This window comes from Vigna unguiculata, chromosome 4 (genome assembly GCF_004118075.2).
Source record: "Vigna unguiculata cultivar IT97K-499-35 chromosome 4, ASM411807v1, whole genome shotgun sequence".
Classification (NCBI taxonomy): domain Eukaryota; kingdom Viridiplantae; phylum Streptophyta; class Magnoliopsida; order Fabales; family Fabaceae; genus Vigna; species Vigna unguiculata.
This window is the reverse complement of record NC_040282.1, coordinates 31086495-31106099: the sequence shown is the minus strand read 5'-3', so window position 1 is coordinate 31106099 and position 19605 is coordinate 31086495.

The following is a 19605-nucleotide window of genomic DNA, read 5'->3' as shown; positions in this document are numbered from 1 at the left end:
TATTCATTTTGGAAAAAATCAAAACTTAAAAAAGTCATACCTGTATGCATGTTGTAAATGAGATTTTGATTCATAGGAAGTTTGGAGATCTTGTATTGAATAGCTTCTGTCTGTTACATTGCGAGTAATCTTATGTTTCAAGGTAGTTGAATATGTTTTTGGTGCTTAATTATGTTCATTGTGTATGCAGCAATAATGGCGCGAAATGAAAGTCCATTAATTTCCCTTCCATCCGGTTTTCAATCATATGTCTTGTCCAATTAATGAAAAGTTGTTCATAAAATGAGTATAGTAGCGTCATTATAGAGTAAAAGTACATTGTAGTGCAATGAGTACAGTCGTCTTAATTTAATGCAACCCTATTGAGTGCCGTCAATTGAAAAGCTAATATTTATATATATATATATATATATATATATACATTACTGTATGGATAGAAAATATATACTGGCCGTTCAGATTCCGAGTTGATATACAATCATAATGACAATGTACATAAGATGTCGGTTTTTTTTAATATATATTATATATAAGTATGCCATTTAGCTTTGAAGCAAAACTTCCAAAATCAGACTCTAAAACTTCTGCAAGTTTCGCTTTGCAATGGCTTCGTCTTCTTCTATAAGCCTTAACAACTTCCATCCGTGTTGTCTTTCGGTTCTTAATCCCATCAAGGTAAGTCATTTCCAGTATTTTTAGTGATTTGTTGTTGAACATCATTTTTGCGGTCAGTTTATATGGTTTTTAAGTTTGATCTTCGATTTATGTTGTTAGATTATAAATTAATGTCCTTTTTTTTTCATTCATGTTTTATTGTTGGTCGGCTATTTACGAATTCCCTAAAAAATTGTTACTCATAATGTTGATATTCTTCCAATTTGGTCTGAATTAGGTTGACAATTTGTATTCGGAATATGGTTGTCAGGTGTAATGTTGATAGATTTTTAATACTGTAATTGATACTTGGCAGGACTATGTTGCTTTTGAAAAACCTTTCTTTGTTTATTGGAAGAAAGAAATTGGTTTGCAATCCTGCACATTTATAGATCCAGAAGGAAACGCATTCGAGATACAACTGAATGAACCATTATTGGCTGAAAGAAAATTCCCTGCAGGTTTTTTGTTAGCAAAAATGTATAACTTAAGGCTTCTATATTTTATAACTGTCCGCTATGCAGGAGGAAACTTGTTTCATTCTAGGGTTTTCGACTGGGATTGGACTGAAATTAATTACCCTATTCCTAATGAACAAACTCAGTTTCCTAAACCTGTGAGATCAGTAAAGTTCTTCACCTGTTTCTGCGTAGATTTTCCACTCGAACCGGTAAACATTTATAAATTGCTGATTTTTACTAATTTTAATTTGACAAAATTTTGTACTTGCATTAATTTCATCATAATTCATATTCCAATTGTGAATCAGGGATCTATAATTTTCGATGATGCCTTTTCCCATTTCTGGGGACCAATATTTGACTCGTCAAATCCTGACATGTACCAGAAAGTTGAGATGGTAGACCCCGTCGGCAATGAAGTTTTCATTGAGGGATCTTACACAGGAATGATATTTGCTAGACATGGATTAGAAAAAATGGTAACCAATTATGATCTACGTGAGGATCACGTTTTGCGTCTCAACTTTATAGGGGATCGCAAATTCTTGTTTAGGATATTCTCTTTGACAAGAAATGAAGTAATTTATTCCAAACATTTGATCAAAGATGAACCTACCATAAATGAGGACGATGATTTAGAAAGAGAGTTTTACTACAAAACGATCAAGACTTTAACCGACTATGATGTTCATTCTTCTTCACTAGTAAGATTTTTTAATGTTCTATATTTTCCTTTATGTCGTTTATTAGATTTTTTAATAGATTGTAATGTAATTTTTCAGTACTTGGATTCTGAGTTTGCTTCAAGAGCGTTGGTAAAGAACAGGAAAAATCATGAACTTCGCAATAGGAATGGTTGTTCTTGGTCATGCACCGTAAGATGGGCCAAGAAAAGGACATACGAATGCTTTTTAAGTTGTGGATGGAAGAAATTCTGTGCTGAAAATGGATTCCAAGGCGGAGATGTTATAACTTTTGGGGTCGATATAAATCGATCAAATATTATTAATGTTAGGAAGGATTAAGTTTAAACTGTTATGTAACAGTATGTTAGTTTCATATATATGTTTTGGAGTACTTTTGATGGATGGTTATGGAATTTAGAAGTAATGGCTAACTTAAAACTTATTTTCTATCCAATGAAGCTTATTGTTTATAGTAGATTATATATTTTGATTCCAGTTACATTATTGTTTATAGTACTTTACTTATTTTGTTTCCAATCAGTGTTATTGTTTATAGTAGATTAGTGTTATATTTTATAGTAGATTATATATTTTGATTCCAGTTACATTATTGTTTATAGTAGTTTACTTATTTTGTTTCCAATCAGTGTTATTGTTTATAGTAGATCAGTGTTATTGTTTATAATAGATTCCAGGTATCATCATTAAACCAATTAAACTAACTGTTTGACTTAAATTATATCATGTAAATGATGATTACATCACAATCCTTTTAAGCCAAAGTTTCCTTAATTTGAAGAAAAAAATTTCTGTTGAATTTGACTAAAAAAAGAACGATAAAACTGCACTAATAATGTCACTTAAATGATAATAACGTTATGTGTAATAGGAAAGTAGATAGAACAGAAGTTCTTCTAACGTTCTACGATTGATTAAAAATAAAGTACTTTATCAGTCGTTACGATAATTAACATACATTTATCAAAAGTGATGAAATTATTAATTCATCAAATTACAGAAAAGCAAAACACAGAGTCCAATCAGTCGATCTCTTACTTGATAGTCTTCATGGGCTTGGTAGCTGATAGTTCACCAGACTCTATGTCCTCAGACGATTGTACAGATACACCACTATTTGGAAGGATTCTCTTTGATGGAGTACCCAAAGAAGAATTATCAGGATCATTGTCAGCTGTTCCACTCAAACTCATCTGCATCAATTTATAAATTAGAAGTATATTATTATAACTTAAAAAAATTCAAAATACACAATTGAATAAATAAAAAAACAATTACCAAGTCATGATCATTGTCTGCTGCTAAATTACAAACCCCTTTTGAACGAAAATCAGCAATCTAACCAAATAACATCGACAAACAATAATATTAAAATGAACTTTATGAACATGGAAAATTAGAAAACGAATCAATATATAGAAGAAATTAAAGACATATTTAAAAGGACTTACCATTCCACTGGAAGTATCACCTCCTAGATCAATTATGTTCTTATGACTGCACTCAGCAAGCTATGAAATACAAAATAATTACAATAATAGCATATTGAATAAAGTGTATAATTTAAAGCCAAATATGAAGTATTGCAAAGAAATATTATTGAAAATAGTTACTTGTACGGGTTGTATGAGCTTCTTAATGTAATTGATTATTTAAGGTAAGTCAGACACTTTAATGACAGAGGCACATCTGTTCCTTGGTTGGGTTCGAAGTTTGAAAGCGAGAGTACAACCTAACATTACATCCAACTCATCAGGAAAGCACTTGGGATCATCTTCACCCACCTAATTAAAAAAATGAAAACAAAAACAATTTAATATCAATGACAAAGCAACTAATGAGACTGATGATGACAGTATTAACCTTGATCATTTTCTTTTGCAATTCTTCAGCGGAAATACCAATAATGTTTCTACATTCTTGATCCCACACCACGAAGTTAGCATAATTAAACGTATCATCACAAACTTGCAACTGAAGTTTATACCTATAAACATTTGGAATATTATAACAAATAAAATACAAAAACATGAGCATATGAAGTTGACTGAATATAAAATAAAATACAAACTTGAACGTGGGAATGTTGTTCTCTTGATCACAATAGGTGTATTTGAAAGGACCAATTTCATTAGTTCTTTTGTTGCAATGATTACAAACCAAGTAGTACCACCTATCGTTATCAAGAGTAAACTTAGTGGTTGTCGCCACAGTTACACATATAATTTCCTGCAGGGGGAAAAATATAGTCAAATATCGAAAAAAATACTATATAATGTCAAATATAAAAAAAAACTACTATATAATCAAAACAATAGATATGTTTGTTTATAAACATACCTTTTTTATCAATGGAATTTCAGATATGCTCTTCACAAAACATTTATAAACAAACCTTTCAGCATCACTGTATTGGGAGGACTGAGTCAATTGACTTCCAGATTGACTCATAATTGTTAAGTCATCAACAGACATTCTGAAATATAAGTAATCATAAAACAATTATTTGCAATTGAATTATTACATGACTTATACCTAATCATGTACATATTTTACATAAATTTGAAACAAAGATACGATAATTACTCATTTAACCGTTGTTTGAATTGCATAATTTTGGGAATATCATCATCCATAAGTAATTTTGTCCCATTCCATGTATTGGACACAAACACTGGCCATTCCCCTATTGAAACCAAAATTATTCAGGAACAAAAGAAAGATCTTTTGACAAAATAATAAAATAACGACATAAGTACCTGTAGCTGCTTTAACTTTGGCTTGAGTAACAATGATAACCAACTTGTCGGAATTTGGATTGTCATTATACCTTTCTAAAAATTTCTTGCAATATTGATCCCATAACGTACAAGAAACTACACCACCACTACATATGAAGAATTTGGTTAAAAGAAATAATATGTCCTCTCAAAATAATCATTATAACGTCATTACCTTAGATCCATCAAACTAAAAATAACATTTTTAGATTGTGCCTTAGCTTTGACGTTATCTACCCAACCGATCAAATCTGAAATCATAAAGATTACAAATTAAAAGCACGAATAATTACAACATACTTTCCTAAATAAAGCAAATAAGATCATTCTAATTGTACATACCAATCAACAAATCTGGAGAGAAATTACCAGCCACTACCTCTTTTATACTCCGAAACTGGTAAAAGCTATTGGGTACATTTGCAATAGCTTGGGGACGGACAGAGGTGGCTTCGATAAACAACAATTTAAAAGGATGTTCACACACTCTATACTGACCATCATTTTTCACAATTTTGAAATTGTGCATGATATATGTATCGCCTTCCTTCAACTTACCATCCCAAATATCAAATTCGTCCTTCTTAACTATGCAATGTATCTTGTCCCCCTAACAAACGATATGCGAAACCAATAACCAATAAATACAACATTCTCAAACACAATCAAATATAAAAGAAAAAATACATTATTATTACCATTTGGTCAATCAAAATCATTTCAAGGTGCACATTGGATTCGTGGTTATGAATATACCACAAATCAAGCACTCTCACACCAAGTTTCAGGGTCTCCCTCCTGTCATCAATATCTTTAATCATATCAAACTTCTTTGCCATTACAACCTAGGAAAAAAAAACATATCAGCAATAGAAATACATTGAACTATCACACAATAAAAACCTATACTTCAATAATAACCTACAGCATAATCATAAAAACGAAAACTTTAGCGAAGAACAAACCATAATGGTCAACAAAAAAAACTATCATAACTATACTGGAAATATAACAAAATAGACGACCGTTACAACGAACGAAAATAAAAAAATTATAGCATCAAGTAACCATAATATAAAAACCAAACGTAAACTTTAACAAATATGAAGAAAGAACACAAATTTAAAAACAACAGAAAAAATTACAACAACTAAAGTTCAACTTGAAATAAACTAAACGAAAACCTAGGGCAAAAGAAGAATAAAACCAAAAAAAAAATGATGAAGCACAGAAAACAGAAAAGGTATAGATGATTATGAAAAACTTGAATCCTATAGTTTGACGAACCACCGTCCTCAAACAATGAACCAAACCCAATATAAACGAAGGAAAAAGAAAAAGAAAAACATCACCTGATCAAGAAAACACAACCCAAGCACCAACTTCAGAGAGAAATGATAGACTGTGAGGAAGAGAGAAGAGAGAAATGATAGACAGTGAGACAAAAGCCACTGAAACAATGAAATGAAATTACAAAATGAATAAATGGAAGAGTGTAATGGAAGCTACCGAAGAATACAGTCTGACTTGAAATGAAAGATTTCAACTCAGCTGCAGTAACAGGCGGGAAAGCTTTGGACGTTAAAGCAAAATCCGGAAAATCAAAGGATGACCAAAAAACCAATGTAATGGACACGTGTCGAGAAATTAATCATGGGTAGAACGGTATTATCCCTACCAGTTTGGGTTCTTATATTTATAGTAGATTAAAAAAAAAAAACCCACAGACTGACACATGGCACGTTGACTAACGATGTTAGTCAACCCCGTCTGAAAGGGACCTAATTGAAACATTTTTTCAAAAGTTGGGATGCAATTGACACTTTTTTAAAAACGGGTACCAGATTGACACACTTGTACCAAAGTGGGTACCATCCGAGTAATTAAACCTATTAAATAAGCATATAACTCCTATAACATTGCATTGTGACATTCAAGTCATTATATGTAAAGTTTATAGCAAAAATTTTAATGAAGAAAGGCATATATGCATATAGGACATATTAAAAACTTATTACTCATGATATTATTTTTCTTGACTTTGTCAGGTCAAAAAAGATATTGTGGATCCACTTACCAAAGGGTTGATGCATCAACAAATACATAATTCATCGAGGGAAATAAGACTAAAGACTATAAATTAGTTGCAACAATGGACACTCATCTCCACATGAATGACAATCCCATGGAATGAAGTTCAACGGGTAAAAACGAAGTTGTTATTGACTAAGGTACACCAAATGATATGAATAAATGTTATGTCTCATTCTTATGGTGATGCGTACTATAAATTGTGGCAATAATAAGGTTGGGGATGTGCATTATTATGCTTATTCTTTTTAAAAATACCTGTTATAAACCCAATGACAATTATTGTAGAGGCGTGAGTCACAAACCACCCTTTGAAGGTTTACTTAGTGAGTGTGATGGTAGGGCTACCATTGTGAAACATGGGCAAGTCTCTAAGTGACACTCATGAAACAAAATATATGCACAAGGTCGTAATGTGCAACCACTTATTAGAACCTAAAATGAAAATCGATATTGTATGTGTTATTTTTTAAATCCTGATTACATGAGATGTAGTTCAAGGCAATTAAGTCTCTACATTTTCTCGTGTGGAAGTTTATAAGCACTAGGTGTGAGGCTCAACCCGAAAGGTTCTTTATGCTTAAATAAAATATTTTGTGTTTAGAAGATGATATGTTTTGTTTTATTGTATTTTATTTTTTAAATTATGTTGAGGATTGTTGAAAATATTTAATATAATTTAATAAATAAATAAATTACTCTATTGTTACTCATATTTTTATGGACTATTATTTTATGAATAAACTTTATTTTATTTAATCAAAATATTTACAATTTACTCATATTTTACTCCCTTTTACCTGTAAATACTACTATTTGCATGAGGAAAAGACATAACAAAAGAACAACTTATATAAAATTATTTTTAGTCTTTTATTCTTGCGCTCGGTCAATAGTCAATAGCGAATTGTTGTATCTTGAGAGAGAAACACATAATATTATGTTTTGTACTGTGCAAGAGTGATGTTTTCTCTCTAACGACATATGGCAATTAAGTACTAGTCCAAATGGTGCAACCAAACCATTTTTGTTTAGTTTTTTTTATCGACAAATGCTAGTTGTTAATTTTGTTAGTAGGAGAGTTAAACTCACAACTTCCACCCTCTTCCATGCCAAACCAATCTTATATCTTCCAAATGTTAGTGAGAAAAGTTGAATCCATAACATCTTTCACCCTCCTTTCCGATTTTTACCACCAACCTTATAACTCATGCTTTTTGTTAATTTTATTTACTTAAACTCAACAGTTTATAAATTGATACCTTAACCAGAAGGAGTACACTCTAATTTTTTTTATTCATATTTCCAAAGTTTTTGTTAATTTAAGCATTAGATTTTTTTTTTTCAATTGGACCTATATACGACATTCACACTTGACAATCAAAGTTCAACCTCAAGAAGTCCCCTAGGTTGGGAAAGAGACATAACCCCTTCGTTAACATTTCACCTTTCGATAAAATCATGTTGGTGTACACTATCAGGCTCAGGTAAAGCTATTTAAGGACATTCATATTTATCGTTCTTACAAAAGGCTAAAACACCATCTTCTCTTTCTCACACAGGGAGTTGGATACTTCTTCAACTCAAAAACACACATGGAAAGCCTCTTTGAAAAGAATGAAGTTGTACAAAACAAAATCACAATTTGTGCAACAATAAATTAAAAAGAACATCTAGGTGCAACTCCCTAAGAACTTAAAAATTGTTTAACAATATCAGACTGAGCTACGTTACTATATATTGGTGTTGGGAAGATCTCAAAAATAACAAATAATCAAATGGAAGCAAAATCCAAATCAAATATTCCCTGAATAAATAATATGCAAAATAATAAAATGCATAAAATAGAGAATGGAGGAACCAACAAACACCAAAACCTTTAATGTGGGAAAACCTCAATGTGGAAGAAAAACCCACAACACCTAGTCCAGTAAAAACTTCTACTAATAATAATTTATGGGTACACCACAAGTTCTCTTAGAGATTCCAATGATCAACATAGCATTTTTCTCTTCACCAACAATGTGGATAACAAACCCCAATGGGTACTTTAAATAAACAACATAGAGAATCTCAATATATAGAAGAGGGATAAAACATTTTCTCTAAGGTAGCTCATATGCACATACTGATCCAAAATAAACTGGTTGCTTTTTCCTTCTTCTTTACTCTCTAATGACTTCTTTCTTTACTCACTAGAGGCACTCACAAATTCTGTCTCTATCTATTTCTCACTCTTTTTTTTTTTTGCCTAACAAACCTGATGCAAGGATTACATATTTAAATAGCATAATAGACCTGGAGCCCATAAAAAAATATCTCCTTTTTTTAATTAAATCATTATGGATCTAATAAATTGATAACCCACCTAACAATTGGTTTATAATTGATAGCCACAAACTATTGAAGATGATCCACAAAGCCAAGATCCTTGACTATATGATCAATGTTCGATTATTGATCTGAGAACATGCATAAAACCCTAACTCAGCCCTTCATTATTTTATACTTTCACAAAAAAAATCGCATAAAAATACCATCATTTCACCTTGAGATTGTGATTGTCAACCTTTCACCGAAATGGTGATGGGGAAAACAACAACACAAACAATATACCAGAGAATGCAGCAGATATAATTTCCCCTAACTTGCAAGAATCTATGAGGAGCAATAATCAAATAGCAGCAATAATAAATCACCAAAGGCACAAATAAAGGCACTAAGATTTTTAACGTGGAAAACCCCTCAAATCAAGGGTAAAAACCGCGAGTCATCCAGACCAAAGAAATAGCTCCACTATGATCAACAAGAGTACAAAAGAGTCTCAATCAATAGCAAAAAATTAGTGCCAACACCCAACCAAATAACAAAGCAACAAAGCTTTCAAAATAGAGAAGAACAAGATAGGAGAACCTATAATATCACTACTGCAATGCGAAATTAATATCTCCCAACTCAGACCTCGTTTCAACGATCTGACTGGTCAGAATGAAGAGCAATGAGTTCCGAACCTGCTGTAAAAATTTCAGCCCGATCCAACGGTGAAAGAATCCGCAGTGCCGAATTTACGGTGACAGCTCTATGAAAAACGTGAACAAAATTTTCCCTCTACCTCTCCCTCTATGTGTTAGGGCTTTCAATGTGTTCTGACTCTATTGTTCTGGCTCTCTGTTTATTTTATAGCCCCCTCTCCACTAGGTTAAGTGAGACATGGGCTTTTCAAGTTTTGGGCATTTTCTCCACATAGGAAGGGGGCCCAATACCCAACAAATCTCCCCCTTACAACTATATGGAGATGACCGCCAAACCGGCGATCTCACAACAAACTACAAACTTCCCTCTTGGCAATGCTTTAGCCATCATATCAGCACCATTATCATTTGTATGAACTTTTTCCAACTCCAACAACTTAGCATCCAAAGCATCACGTATCCAATGATACCTCACATCAATATGTTTGGATCTAGAATGAAAAGTTGGATTCTTACCAAGATGGATAGCACTTTGGCTATCAACGAACAATGAATAGTTATCTTGTCTAAAACCAAACTCCTGCAAGAATTTCTTCAACCATACCAACTCCTTGCATGCTTCAGTAATAACAATGAACTTTGCCTCTGTAGTAGACAACGCTACACACCTCTGTAGTCTTGATTGCCAAGCCATAGCTCCCCCTGCAAATGTAACATCTCGTCTGGATATTACGGATTTAAATAATAAAAAATGAAGTAAATAATAAACCAAAATTCCCAAAACGCGGGAAAATTAAAAACTTTTATTACTTTCATAATAAACCAAAATTCATAAGTATAAATAAGATTGTAATTATCCCAAAAGTCCAGAATATTCATAATTACAATTTATTTGAAAGCATAAAAAAACTTCATAAAAGTTCTGATAAAATCTTCTCCCAAAACTTGCCCCGCTCCGTCTCTAGGCCTCACCAGATCCACCTGCAATAATATATGCTCCCATGTACCGTGTACACGATCATCACCAAACACAAGCAGATAGGGTGAGCTAACATATTACACATATATATAAATATTGCATAGTCATATATATCACACAATCACACCAATATTGTTGCAGTTAAGGTTGGGCATGAATTTGATTTTTAATGATCCAATCCACATTCATTTTAGATCCAAATAATTGGATTAAATTTTTGACCCAAATCCATTTTTTTAGCAAAAGTAGTTTGGATTTTTTTTAAATCCATATCCAAATATTTGGATCAAGACTTAAATCCAATCCAAATATTTGGATCAAGTTCAAAATCCAGAATCTATTTTTTATAAAAGAAATTTAAATTGATTTTTTTAAAACTTGTGTCATTAAGGCCCAAATGACACGAATGGGCTCGACGACCCAGACGAGCCCGACGACCCGAACGGGATCAACGACCCGGACGGGCCAAACAATCCGGACGGGCCCAACAACACGAACAGGTTCAACGACGCGAACGGGTCGAATGACCTGAATGGGCCCAACGACCCGGACGGGCCAAACGGATCCATCCAAACAGTCGGGCCCAATCGGGTAGTTGGGCACGTTCGTGTCGTGGGGTCCGTCTGGGTCATTGGGTACGTCAAGGTCGTCAGGCCCGTCCGGGTCGTTGGGCCCTTCCGGATCGTCGGGCATGTCTAGTCGTCTGGCCCGTCCGGGACGTCGAGCCCGTCTGGGTCGTAGGGCCCATCCGAGTCGTCAGGCCCGTCCGGGACGTTGAGCCCGTTTAGGTCGTAGGGCCTGTCTGGGTTGACACGCTTGTTCGTGTCGTCGTGCCATCCGGGTCGTAAGGCCCATGTAGGTTGTCAGGCTCGTCCGGGTCGTCGGGCCTATTTGGGTTCTCCTAGTCGTCAGGTCTGTCCGAATCGTCGGGCCCGTTCGTGTCATCGTGCCCATCCGGGTCGTAAGGCCCATGGAGGTCATTAGACCTGTCCGGGTCGTCGGGCCTGTCCTGGTCACTGGCCTGTCCACATCGTCCGCCCCATCCGGGTCGTCGTACCCGTCCGGGTCTTTGGGCCTGCCTGACCCGTTCGGGTCTTTGGGCCTGCCTGACCCGTTCGGGTCTTTGGGTTGCTTGACCTGTTTTCATCATTGGTCGTGCCTGGTCTGTTCGGGTCTTCGCGTCCACGTGACCCTTTCGGGTCTTCGGGTCCGCCTGACCCGTTCGGTCTTCGGGCCCGCCTTACCCATTCGATTCTTCGAGCCCGCATGAGTCGTTCAGGTAATCGGGCCCGCTTGACCCGTTCGGGTCTTCGGGCCTGCCTGACCTAATCGGTTCTTCGAGCCCGCTTGACCCATTCGGGTCATTGGGCCCGCTTGGCTCGTTCGCGTCTTTTGGCCCGCTTGGCCCGTTCGGGTCATCGGGCCCGCTTGGCCCGTTCGGGTTTTCGAGCCCGCTTGGCCCGTTCAGATCTTCGAACTTGCCTGGCCCGTTCGGGTCTTCGGGCCCACCTAGCTCATCAGATGATTGTAGCCCGCCTACCCCGTTCGGGTCATCGGGCTCACTCGAATTTTTTGGATCGTTGGGCCCGATCGAATCGTTCAGTTTGTCGGGCCCGCCTAGCCCGTTCATATCTTTAGGCCCACCTAACCTCTTATGGTCGTCAGGCCTGCCCAATTCGTATAGGTCGCCGAGCAAGGCCCGTCCAAGTCTGAATTTAGCATAGTCCATCTCAACCTTTAGTCTAACCCAACTAAACATTTAAATTGAAAATTTGGATTGGATTTTTTGGATTATCCATATTTAAAAATCTTGATTTATAAAATGGATATCCAATCCATAAAATATATAAAATGTAGATTAGATTGAAATCCAGATCCATTAAATGGATTTTAAATGGATTGGATTTTTAATAAAATGGATTATAAATGGATTGGATTGGAGCAAAAGTGGATTGGATCAAGAAAATTAGATTTTTTTACCCACCCCTAGTTGTAGTAAAATCGCCTGGCGGGGGACACGTACCGCCAAGCGCTGCCCGCTTCCAAACCGCTTGGAAGGTATGATGAGTCGAACCTTGGCTCACATTCAATACTTAAATTTTGGGAATTTAATATTATTTTTGTGCTTAAAAATTGTATTTAGTTGCATACTATATTTTTGGATATTATTGAGTTTCATAATGCAACTGTAATTTAATTTAGGTCCTTAAGAGTGTAAATAATGAATATTTTAATTCATAAATTAAGTCCCAAAATAGGAATTTTGGAGAGAAATAGTTCAGGTACTAAATGTACCCCCAATTCTCATGTTTACACCCCCTTTTTCCAATTAGAATATCTATTTCTAAAAAAACATTTCTTGAGCTAACTGCACCCCCTCTTTTTAGGTTTACACCCCTTTCTGTAATTTAATTTTCAATTTCTGCTTTGCACCCCTCCTTTTTACTAAGTTGCACCCCTAATATCACTTAAACTTCTGTCCACCAGATTGCGCCACGTGGCAATCCTCTACTTATTTAGTTAACCAATTAATGTTTGCCACGTCCTGAATCCCCCACTCACTAAAATAACCACTCACAGTCTGCCACATCACCAATCCTCCACTAACTCAAATCACCAATCAATGTTTGCCACGTCATCATCTCCTTCCCAACACAAACCCTAACCCTAATCTCTCTTTCTCACCTCTAATTAGCCTTTTAAAAGTGCTCTTAATTTGGTTTAATGGTCTAAAACGAAAATCTAATTAAATTATGGTTAATGTCCTTTAATTGGTTGTCTTATGATGGTTTTCCAACCTTAGCTGCTAGGGTTTTCCTCTACCCTTTCATATTCAATCCAAAACTAAGTTTGGCAAAAATAAAGTTTAATTTGGGTTCTCCAAGACTTGAACCCACAACCATGCCAATACCAAACCAATGCTAAACCATCAAACCAATTCATGTTTCTTGCTAACTAATATAATTTACATATGTTATTAGTCCACAACATAATTACATATATTGTTAAAACAATAATAATTAATTAATACATAAATAGCATACATACGACTTGAACCCAAGTCCTCTCACACAATTCAAGTACTATCAACCACTTAAGCTAGTATTTTTCCACATCATACAAATAAGAATTAAATACCATAAATTTTCTTCCTACTCGCGTTTATTAATTAATTATTTATTTAATTATTTAATTTTAACGGGTCTTACAGCAAACTTTATCAAATAGCCCGAAGTGGACTTTCTGGAATCAATGTCCTCAGTCATATCTGAGTTTGAGCAACCTATCAAAGTAGGTTTATCACCTCAAAATCTATTTCAAAGCATTCTAATGCTCTCTACCTGGGTTCAACAATAATCGACTTACTATACCAACAACATGGGCAATATCTGGTCTTGTACACACCATCGCATACATCAAATTACCCACCGCAGATGCATAAGGAACTCTACTCATATTGGTCTTCTCAACTTCATTTGAAGGACTCTGTTTAACACTCAGTTTAAAATGAGTAGCAAGAGGAGTACTCACAGCTTTAGCATTTTCCATCTGGAATCTCTGCAACACCTTCCTAATGTATTGCTCTTGTGATAGATAAATCTTATTTTCTCTTCTATCACGTGAGATATGTGTTAAGACTTTGGCAAGTGTACCAAGTCGCGCAAGTAGTAACCGGTAAGATCGGGATATCGTTTCCCAAGAGACTCGTGTATACTAAATATTTGCGTAATTAGTGACTAATTTAAACTAATGAATAAATTCATAATTTGGGATTTTGTATGAAATTAAATTTTGCCTAAATAATTAAAATTGAACTTGGATATTTGAAGACTCTAGGAAATGGTAAAGACTAGAAATGCAATGGATTGATATTGTTGGAGTTAGACTTCACCTACTTCACTCTCATGTATATTAAGCAATAAAACTCTTCTCAATTAATTACTAATGTCAACCCACAAGTTTACTCAAACTCTAATCCCTTAGTTGAATGAGCCTAGGTTTCCTTATTTAGAGTCAATTCCTTGAATCCCTAAATAAACAAACCCGCTTTACAAATCAGGGTTTAAGACAACTAATGGGTCAAGTTCCATTCCTAGATACAAGTTCCATTAGGTATCTTGTTCCAATTCAAGGTTTCAAGAGATATTTTCCAATACCTAATGACCCAAATATCATGCAATGAATGGGTAAAACAAAGCAAGCTTTAAATGCATAAACAAAGATACTAGAAATCAATGGAAGAAGCATATATATATTCAAACCATTCGAAAATACATGAAAGTTCAGTGGCTACATCTAACCCCAACAAAAATGGGTTTAGCTCTCCATTGTCATGGAGAGCTCAAGCTTACAAAATAGAAAATGGAAGAAAAAGAGATACAAAGAGGAAGATGAAGTTGTTCCCACAAGCCCTAGCACTCCTCCAAGCTCTCCAAATCGCGTTGCTCGAGCTCCAAAATGTCCAAGGTTCGTTTTCCCTCGCGAAAACAGAAGAAAAAGAGCCAACTTGCCACATCAGCGAAAACGTGCGCCTGGCGGAAGGGTCTCACCGACATGCGCTAGCCATCAAACAGGGGCAAACTTCTCATCTACCGCCCGGCGGTGGCCAGGTGCCGCCAGACGGTGACCAGCAGTGGCGCCTAGCTGGCGCTTGTCTGGCGCCTGGCGTTGGCGGCCTTTTGGGCCTGGCGTTGTCTCTGTGTCGCTGGGCGCTTCCTGTTGATATTTTTGCTCTTCTCCTTGCTATTCCGGGTCACTCATTTATCTGGACTTTTGGAGCAAAGCTTCCAATCTACAAATAGGATACAAAAATGGGGATTAATGGTATATTTAGATCAATGTAACCCACCATGTATTTATTTACAAAAGTAAGGTAAAATTGAGGATTAAGTAAGTTAAAAGCTTTGGAAGAGATGATTTTGCTAATGAAATATAGCTTAGATAATGGTAAAAATTAACATTATCAACTCCGCCAAACTTAAAACCTTGCTTGTCCTCAAGCAAAAAGGTAACTTGGCCTAAATGAACAACACAATTGCAATGATCTAGCAACTCAAGAAAACAAATTTCAATTGTGCTTGCTCCTATTTGAAAGATTGTGTAGCACATGTGTTTCATTAGCAAGGCAAACTAAAGCTATGGTGTTCACAAACAAAAGTTTCACAAGTGCATGCAAGAGTTTATAAGGGATCAACACTCATGACAAAATGTTTCCTTGATCAATGGGAACCACTTCTAACAAGAACAAGTGTTTCACTCAAGCCCACTGGTGTATGGATATAACAACATTCTCTCTACAATCACAATGTCACACAATTTAACTTTGCTTTTTGTTCAAAATGGCTAAAACTTTCACAAGCATGCTACCATCACAAGGTCTTTTATGGCTTGTATCGTGGGTAGGCTAAGAAGGAAATTTGGTTTTTCAAGATAACAAAAGTACCTTGAGCTAAGAGAGCAACTAATCAAATTATGAAAGTATTTTTCTCCCTTCTCTATTGAACCAATGAAACCAATTCCCAACTTGCTTGCACAAATTTTCTTTTCTTTTCTTTTCTTTTCTTTTCTTTTTTCTTTTTTTGAATTGAACCAAAAACTTTACAAATTTTCCCATGCTCTCTTGTATTAGCAATAATTCCCCCAAACTTGAACCATACTCATGACTAACAATCATTTGCTCTCTCAAGCTCAAAGTAAGGTAGTCAATATCTTCACTATGCTCAAGGTTCAAGGAATGGGGCTCAAAGAAGATTCAAAGGGTTTGCACAAGAAATCAACTTGAAAAGAATTGGCTCAATTATGTAACAGGCAAAAAGAAAGATGGTCTTGATCATCTGTAGCATGCAAGTAAATTATTAGCAAATGAACTCAAGCAAACTCAATTATGAGTCCACAGTGATAGCATTCACACAATTCAACTCTGGGGCACAACCTCTCACAGGGTATTTGGGTTCCACAATTGTCAACATATGCCAAAATCATTGATCACAATTAAACTCAAGCATCACTATATCAAAATGAGAACAACCACAAGCTCATGCTCACAAGCCAATTCAACATCATTTCATAGCAAGCATAAAAGATGATCATGAAAAGTACTAATTCAATGCAAAAGATTAGTTCACCACAACCAAGTTACAAAGTTCTACACTACGCTAAAAAACTTCAATACTATCAAAAGAAAGTTAAAAAAAAACTGAAATCTAAAAGCATAAATTAAATCAGGACTATAAGCAAAACAAGTCCTGCAAAATGTGAATCACTCTCTCCAAGTGCTCAAGCGTCATCCTCGCCCTCTTCGTCTAGCTCCTCATCCTCATCCTCTGCAGCAGCTGAGGCTCCACCTCCCCCAATAGTAGTGGCCTGGGCCCCAGGCCAAGCAACAGTAGCAGCAAACTCCTCAGCTGATGGGGTGTGCAGCTCGGGAATAGTTAAGGAGTTGCCCCTAAGCATGTCAGCATTGGCCATCCCCATCCGGTATAAGGCCTGCATCTGGGGTTCCAGGAGCTGAAGGTGATCAAGCTTGGCCTCCAAAGCTTGCAGCCTCATGTCAATGGTGGGAGTTGCCTCGGGCTCGGGCTCTGGCTCAGCCTCTGGCTGTGGCTGATGGCGCCTCTTGGGTCTGGGAGCAACTGAGCAGAACCTCTGAAAATATGAAAAGTCCAGGTCCTGCGTTGCTTTCTCCAACGGGGGTACAAAAATATCCACCCCTGCCAGGCTGCAAAGATGGGTGATGAGAGAGGGATGGCCAAGAGTGGCCTTGCCAGCGGCGTTGGCACACCGATGGATCTCATTTGCAATAAACTGCCCTACATCCATCACCCAACCTGTCAGGATGGTATACAGAATGGTGGCGCATCCCTCCGTAAGATCAGACACATGGGAGCACAAGGAGATGTTGGCGTGCATAAATGCTGACCAGAAGCGGGCCAAGGGGTGAAGGGAACCTCTCTGAATCGTGCCCCTGTGAAATCCTTCACCCGCCAAGCAGAGTGCTTGGATCAGCTCTCCAGGCGCCACGCCCTCATCATCCAACACTGAAAACTGGCACTCTACATCATCAGCCAGCTGGGTGCCCAAGAATTCATTAATCGTGTCCGCATCAAAGGGCACCCTTTTCCCCCGCACATAACTGAGAAAGGTGGGAGCTGCTGAGGTGGTAACCTTGGCATTAGCACATAATTCTTTTACCAAGGTTACACTAAAAGTGCTAGGGTAGCTACCCAGCCTTTCCCAGCCACGCCTGATCAACTCCAGCTGAAATTCGTTGACCTCTCCAGGCTTGAGAATCACTTTCCTCTCTGCCACCAACTTTCGTTGCATGACCACTTGGAAGCGGTCCTCATTATCCTTTGTGAGGAAGTAGTGAGAGTAAATTCTCTCCTTTCGCTTTTGCCCTTTTGAAGGGTTGCCAACGGTGGTCTTCATTCTTTTGGGATTTGAGGAGGATGCCATCTGCAAAATAAACATTGGTACAAATAGGCAATTTAAATTTAGCATTGGAGTGAGAGATTCAATCAAAAAGAGAGTTAATTGCATCTAAAGACTAAACTAGAACAACAAAATGTCAAGTCATTCAGATGCAAAAACTATTGTAGCATTGGTGCCTCACAACCCAAGCAACAATCACAAGAAAAGCAAAGAAAGAGGCAAAAATAGGGGCCACCGCCTGGCCCTTCAAAAATGACCACCAGGTGCTAGCTCGAACCAGCGAGCTCTGCAAGGCTCCGTCGCCTGGCGAAAAAACAGGCCAAAATGGCCATCGCCAAACGGTACAAAACTGGCAGCCATGGTTGTGTAGTAACAACGAGGCACAGAAAGCAAGTGATACAACCACAATGGCAGCCAAAGCACATCAACACAAACTTGTAAACAGAATATCAACATCAAAAACGAGAATCAAAGCAAAGTAAAACCCTAACTAATGAATCAACAATGGAGTAACAAAACAAAAATCACAAACGCTAAAATGAGGAGAGCACAAGAAAAAGATGTTTTACTTGAGTGGATGCAAGTGTGAGTGTTGGAAAACTCGTGAATAGTGGCTGGTGCGAGGTGGGTTGAGTGGTGGGAGTAGCTGCGCCTGGCGGGAGTAAAGAGAGTGGGAAGGGCACGAGAATGGGGAGAAATTGAAGGTTAGGGTTTGGACATTAAGGAAGGAATTGGGGATGAGAGAGTGAGATTGAGAGTTAGGGATTGGAATGGGAGACTGAAATTGGGGGAGCTAGGGTTAGGCAGATGTAAGAAGTGAGAGGCGCCAGGCGTTAGAGTGCTGATGTGAGGTTAGGGTGCAGTTCGAAAACATTTTAAAAAGGCCCAACAGTGCTGCGCAGCGCTGCCGCCTGGCGGTAGGTCACGGACTGCCAGGCATTATACCAGTAAAATGCCACTGGAGTTGTTTTTTTGGTGTGGCGCCAGGCGGGCGCTAGGGAGCTGCCAGGCGGGCGCTAGGGAGCTGCCAGGCGGCTGTCTCCTGGAATGCTTCCAGGGGTCAATTTTTCAGATGGCGCTTGGCGGGAGGGAGTGAACCACCAGGCGGTTAAGCTGCAGGGGTGGATTTTTTGTGTTTTTGGGTAATGGTTGGGTTGGCTTTGACTCTATTGTGCTCCCACCAACCTTTCACTCTTGCATACATACTTTTTCAAGCTTTTCAACTTCAAACCAAGCATTCACACTCAAGCAAAACATTCAATTCACAAAACACATGCACAACTTAACTTAAGATATGAATTTACTACACAAGCTATGCTACTAATATTCTCACAAACAACCAATTTTACACTACCACATTCTATGATGCACAAAGGCTAAACTCAATTCAAAATGCTACAACTAGCACATGCTAACACCATCCTAAAACTAAACAATCTTAACAACATTCTAGGCTATGCTTCCACAAATTCACCAATGCAAATTTAACACAAAGTTCAACATCTCAACAACACAACAATCATACTAACACAA